The 6,000-nt window shown below is 53.8% G+C and overlaps 1 protein-coding gene across 1 annotated transcript in view; it reads left to right on the top strand.

Moving 5' to 3' along the window:
- Nucleotides 1-815: 815 nt before the first annotated feature.
- The window catches only part of ST3GAL2 (ST3 beta-galactoside alpha-2,3-sialyltransferase 2), a 45,555-nt gene continuing 40,370 nt past the window's right edge, over nt 816-6,000 (top strand). The window contains exon 1 of the mRNA XM_077756327.1: nt 816-973. The gene's annotated coding sequence lies outside the window, so the exon portion shown is untranslated. The remainder of the gene's footprint in view (nt 974-6,000) is intronic.

Here is a 6,000-nt window from a genome sequence, read left to right as displayed (position 1 = left end):
AAATGTGTGCACCTTACCCTAAACAGTAGGGAGCTGAGAGTATCTGACAAAAAAGAGTACGACTGGGATGAGGTGCCCCATTGGGCGAGCGCTCCGGGAAACCCGGAGTCACTCGGCTCCCTTTTCCAGGGTGGGGAAAACCCCACGCCCACGCAGCTCCGGGAGTCCCTTCTCCTCCGGCCTGGGCGCAGAGGCCCCACCGCAGCTCCGGCTTGCAGAGCCCGGACACGAAGTCAAGCTGGTCTCAGGTCATGGCCCCTTGGGAGCGCAAATGGGAACGGTACCCAAGGCGCTGTTCGGGGGCCCGGAGGCTTCCCTTTCAGCCGGGTTCGGCCGCAGCTGGCCACAGCCGCGTCTGAGAGGCATCCTGGGCTACAGTCTGCACCTCTCTGGGGATCCAGGTATTCAATCTAGGCGCGAGGCACCGCACAACCCACATCCTCCGTTTCAAACGCTGGGAGCCCAGCCTTCTGGGAATGGAGATTTCCCATCCCCCCTGACCCACCTCCTACGCGGTAGACGCCCCCCCGCCGGGTTCCGGCCGAACTACAAAGCCCACAATCCCTAGGGCTCGCGCGCTGTCTTCTAGGAGCTGTAGTCCTGGATGTGGGGCACTCCTAGCGGCCCAGCGCCGGCTGCACTCCATATCCCAGCATGCCGACGCCCGTGCGGGTGGAGGACGGAGGGGAGAGACTGGGAGGATGTGAGTGGGGAGGGGGCAGCTGCCCCCTTCCCCCACCCTTCCCTTCAAGCCGGGCTGGGGTGGGGGGAGGGGCCGGACTGAGGCGGCGGCGGCGGCGGCTCGCTCCGGGAGGGCAGAGCCGGCAAGGGCGGGACTGGCCCGCTGCGGACAGACGAGGGAGCCGCGGAGCTAACGGGTCCGGACGCCGCCAGCGGCGGCGGCTTTCTGCACGGGCGGAGGCGGTGGCAGGAGCGGCGAGCATGGCCCGCGCTGCGCCCGGCGCTGACTGAGGTGCGCGGGTGGGATGAGGGCGGGCGGGATGCGGGGCGCCCCGGGCCCCTTGCTGCCCGAACCCTTTCCGCGCGGGCATCTGGCTTGGCCCAGCGGCCCAGACCGGCCCGGTACACCCCGGCAACTTCCCCAGGGTCGGTGTCTGGGTTCCCCCATGGGGACGGGGGTCCGCTTGTCTTGGCCTCAGTCCCCATCCCCGCCTTCTGCTTCTGCACCTCAAGCCGCTCCCAGCCCTTGAGGCGTGACTGTTCCACTCTTTGGTGGCAGCCCCCAGCCTCAGCTCTAGGAAGAGCTCCCTGCCCCAGTCCTGACTTAACTGTCCACTGGCTTCTTCGTACCCCTAACCCCACCGTGCGCTCCCGGCCTCTGCGCTACCTGGAGACCCCAGCCCCGCTCCTCTTAGCCACAGGCTGTCTTTGCATCATCAGCACCTCGCTCCTCTTTCCCCTACTTGGCACTGCCCCCTAGCCACCCCTAATGTCCCAGTTCTCTCCCATAAGACCTAACAGCTTGATCTCCTTCCCACTCTGGAGAAACTGAGGCATGACATAAACCAGGAACTTGGCCAAGACCATGCTCCAGTCCTTCGGGGGCTGGCCTGAGCCCATGCCTTGAAATGGAAGTCATTTTTTTTTTCCTCTCTAACTGGACCAAACTTCCCAGCCCCCTGCTGCAGCTCTGGGCTAAGCTCACTTCAGGTTTTCCTTTAGCTTTCTACCCCTTCTGTTAACCCCCTTCTCCTTCCCACAGCCCACTTCAGGCCCTCTCTGCTTGTAGAGAGTCACCCACCCAATTGCTTGTTTGTTCAAGTTAGCCTTTCCATTTCTGTTTCTTGCCAACTGCATCCATCTCCCATCTTGCCTCTTGCTTTACAGCTGCGTAGAGCACTGAAGAACAGAGTCTAATGCATTAGGGGGGTGGCAGAAAAGGACTGGCAGCCTCTTCCAGCCAAAGCTGCTGATGGGGGTTCAGGGCATTTTGGGGCCTCTGCGAAACAGTCGTTTCTAGCCAGTAACTCACACTCCCATCTTATCTTTGGGACAGTTGTCTAGAAGCTGGTGGGTCATCCTTCCCTCTTATTATGCCTGGTGGGCTCTGAAGTCCCTTTGAGATGGAGGGAACCTCTTACCTTGGTGGCATAAGAAGAGTCCAGGAGACCACACCCCTAAAACTTATCTTGATTCTGCTGCTAACTTTGGAGGGGGGTGCCAGGTCAAGGAAGGATGCCTACTAGATGCCCCGAGCTCATTGTGGAGGAAAGCACAGTGTCTCTTGTAGGCGGTGATCTCAAGTTTAGTCTTGGTGTTCAGGATCTGAAGGGAAGAGGGAACTAGGGCTCAGAGAGGTGGCACAGACTTGCCTGATTTAGCTTTTTGTTTTCTAGTCTTCCTTTGGCAAATTTGCCTTTGGGTCGCCCCTTTCCAGCCCAGTCCTCTGGAAAGTAGGAGGAGGGAGGCAAGTAGGGGGAGGAAGGGAAATCTTGGAGCCATCAGGAAGGCTCAGAAGGCTCTGGGACTTTGCTGGGGTCCTGAATGAGCAATCTTGATCTGAACCAGATGGTTGGATGCTTCAGCACCCCCTCTTTAATCCCTCCCCCTTGGCTGTGAATAGGACGCCTTTAACCTTGTAACTTGAGATTAGAGGAAGGGAGGCCAGGGGGCCAACTGTCTGTGTGTGTGTTTATGTCTGCATCTGCACACTTGTGTGCAAGCTTGCCAGGGGCCTGTGGGAATGACCCTTCCCAGGAATGCATTGTTGTGATGTGCTGTGGCTTGTTCATGGCCCTCTAGGAACTTTCTGAGCCCAAACCCCCCAGTAGGGCCAATTTCCAGACCCCTAAGAACCAGTGGCCATGGCCATGCTTTGTGGGAGCATTTCCCCACATGCCAAGCTTCTGGACCTGAGACATGCCTCAGGTGAGGATTACTCTTCTTGAGAAACTACCTGTGATTGAGATGTCCGAAATAGCAGCATTGGGGATGGGTTTCCAGAACTTCTCTTTTCCCCATTCATGGCAAGAGAAGGTTTGAGGGGTAGGAGTCTGGGAAGAGGGGTGGAAAGTGTTTCCTTTTACTTCTTTTATGCCACATCCTGCCTTGTGTATTTGATTTGGGCCCCCATTAGACTGTGCAAGGTCTTCAAATGTGTGTTCTGTAAATCTTTGAGTTAAAACAGAGGGTCATGTGGTTAAAGGTTTAGGGCAAGATTCCTTATTGTAGTGGAGCAGACATCAGAATCCTCTAGAGAGCTTTTTAAGGCACAGATTGCTGGGCCCCACTCCCAGAGTTTTCTGATTCAGTCACTCTGGGTGGGGTCTAGAATTTGCATTTCTGCTCAGCTCCTTAGGGATAACACTTTGAGAATCACTGGTTTGGGCTATTATAGTTGCTTGGGAGATTAATCCAGGCAGATGCAAGTCTTAAGAGGGACTTCCTTCCACTTTGCTTCCCAACCCAGGCTGTTCTGGCTGCTGCACTGGGTTAGCCTTTCCTTTTGTTCTCCTGCTGCCTAGTGTTGGCTAGGTTAATGGCAGGGGTGACTTGCGGTACCGCGCTCCCTGTCCCACTATAACCACGGAGCGGACACCACTCCATGGTTATTTGAAGAAAGGCCCCACAAAAGCAGGACATTTAGGAACTAAAGCTTTGGAAAAGGGATGGCTGTGTGGACATGGGAAGGCAGACGCTGAACCATACCACACTTTCTCTGACTCTGTCTCTCAGGCTGAGCAGGTTGGAGTATCTGCAAGGTGAAGCACTGTCATGGCCATGCACCTAACAGGACACCTGATAATCTCTGAAATTTGGAAAAAAGGAATCGGTTACATTGTGCTTTTACTTTGTGAAGCATTTTCCTCCTGTTGTTTTTCAGGAGGTTTATAAGGCCGATCCAGATCCAGGTGGGGTTACAGAGGAACAGAGAGATGCACTATGGGTCACCCCACAAGCCCTAGGACTCCTGACTCCAGCCCTCCGATAGAGCTCCACTAAACCAGCTACTGATAGCTGGAATAATGGCTGGAGTTTCCTGTGTGCTTAGCTACTGGCCAGGCACTGTGCTAGATGCTCTCACACGTTAGCTCATCAAATCCTCACAGCAACATTGCAAGTTTGGTATCATTGTCACTACTTCATAGATGAAGAACTGAGACTTACAGAACTTATGAGCCTTGCCCAAACTCAGACAGCTCGTAAGTGGAGGATCTGGAATTCAAACTGAGGTCTTTGTGATGGCATGCTCCACATTCTTGGTCACTCGATGTCTGTTTTGCCCGGTAAGCTTCCAATTGTCCTTTGGGTCATCTGCCCCCCACAGTCTGGTGAATTTTACTGAATCTGGAACTCTGCTGGGTGTTGTGGAGGGGATAAGCACCAAGTCACTGTCCTCTGGGAGGGGCTAAGCCAAGTACACCAGTGTCTACCATTGAAGGCAGAGGGGCAGCTAGTGGCTTGTTCGTTTACAGGAAGCAGAAGCTATCCCTGTAGAGGGTTCAGAGGATGAGCCCCGAAGGGGCAGGTAGAGCTTCACCAGTACCTCTGGGCTGGTGTGCAGGCCAACAGGTCCAGGGGGAGGCTATCATGGCACTTATTTATAGGGAGTTTTCCGTTTTGGCTGGGACGTAGGAAATGTATGTCAAAAAGCGCTAAGACTATCCTGTTTGGTTACAATAACAACTTGGCTGACTTTGGCAGGAAACATTTTCCTTAGAAGATTGTAGGGACTCCTGGAATCAGAGAGATGACTCAACACCCGTGTCCCTTCCAGAGTCTCAGAGTGGACACAGCAGGAACCAAAGGCCAGCTGATTTCAAGGTACCACCGTTGCCAGGATAAATCTGCTGCAGCCATAGTCAGTAATTTTGTTACCATAACTTGGGATGCACATCCCAGGGAGGAAATGGTTGGTTGGTCCAGCCGGGCGGGGAGGGCTGGCGGCATGGTAGGCAGTTCCCCCCACCCCCACACTGTGTCCAAAAGTTAAGTCCCCGGAAGAAGAAGAAATGGACACTACAGGAGATCAGTCCAGAAAGCCACTAGGTGAGGACATGGATTGGTAGGCAGCACATGGAGCACTTATTTCTGACAAGTTACTGAGTAGGCAGGGGGCAGACTGGCAGCAGGGTATAGTGGGTTATAAGGGGACAAGAAAAGAAGGGAGAGAGGAAATGGAAAACTAAGTAGATAAGGTTTAGGTGAGACATAATAAAAGTTCGAAATTTGGCAGTAAGAATGGAAAAGAAAAGACTGATTCTAGAGAAATTGTGAAAGTAGATATCATCTTGTGGAATAGACACTTGATTGGCTGGGGTTGGACATTTCAGGGTGATGAGGTCAGTCCCTTTAGCAGATACAGGGAAGTCAGGAGGAGGAAGAGTTTGCAGGAGAAGATGATGTGGCCTTGCTTTGGAGGAGCTGCACACGATACTGATGGCATATCCAGAACCCTGGGGAGCTCATTACTCCTGTTTAAACGCTCCCTGAAGTTTGGGGCCTCAGTCCTGAGGAGGTGGGACCCCAAAGCCACAGGAGCCCTGTACTTCCTGAAGGAAGCTGGGGCTCCATGGCCCAGGCTGAGCATGCCTGAGTCTCTTCTCTCTGCACACATGAGCCTCGTATGGGCTGCTTCTTCCTTCCCCTTTCCCTCAGTTCCCTGCCCCATGTTTCGCACACCTGAGCCCTTACTAACTCAGGGGCCTAGCTCACTTCTCTGGGGACCTGGGTTTTCAGGTTTTTCTTCTTTTCTTCTCAGGGTGCTTGTTAACAATAAGTCATTGCTATTAGGGCAGACATTTCCAAGTGATATTTCCAAAGGGGAGGGTCTGAACTTGTTATCTGGGAGAGCAGGCTTTTCCTCCTATTGTTCTGTGCTCACCAGGGATGCCTATGTGTGTCCCTAACCAGCCATTCTAGAGTACTTCTTGGTGTTGATTTATAAATCATTATTGTAATTACAGCATATTGTCAGTGGAGCCTTCATGTTGTCATTGCAGATCTCCTCTAAGGCTCCAGGGCATAGGCTGGGCTATG

Source organism: Crocuta crocuta, unplaced genomic scaffold, assembly GCF_008692635.1.
Source record: "Crocuta crocuta isolate KB4526 unplaced genomic scaffold, BGI_CrCroc_1.0 scaffold388, whole genome shotgun sequence".
Lineage (NCBI taxonomy): Eukaryota > Metazoa > Chordata > Mammalia > Carnivora > Hyaenidae > Crocuta > Crocuta crocuta.
The sequence above is the reverse complement of the archived record's forward strand: the minus strand, read 5'-3'. Positions and strand labels throughout refer to the sequence as shown.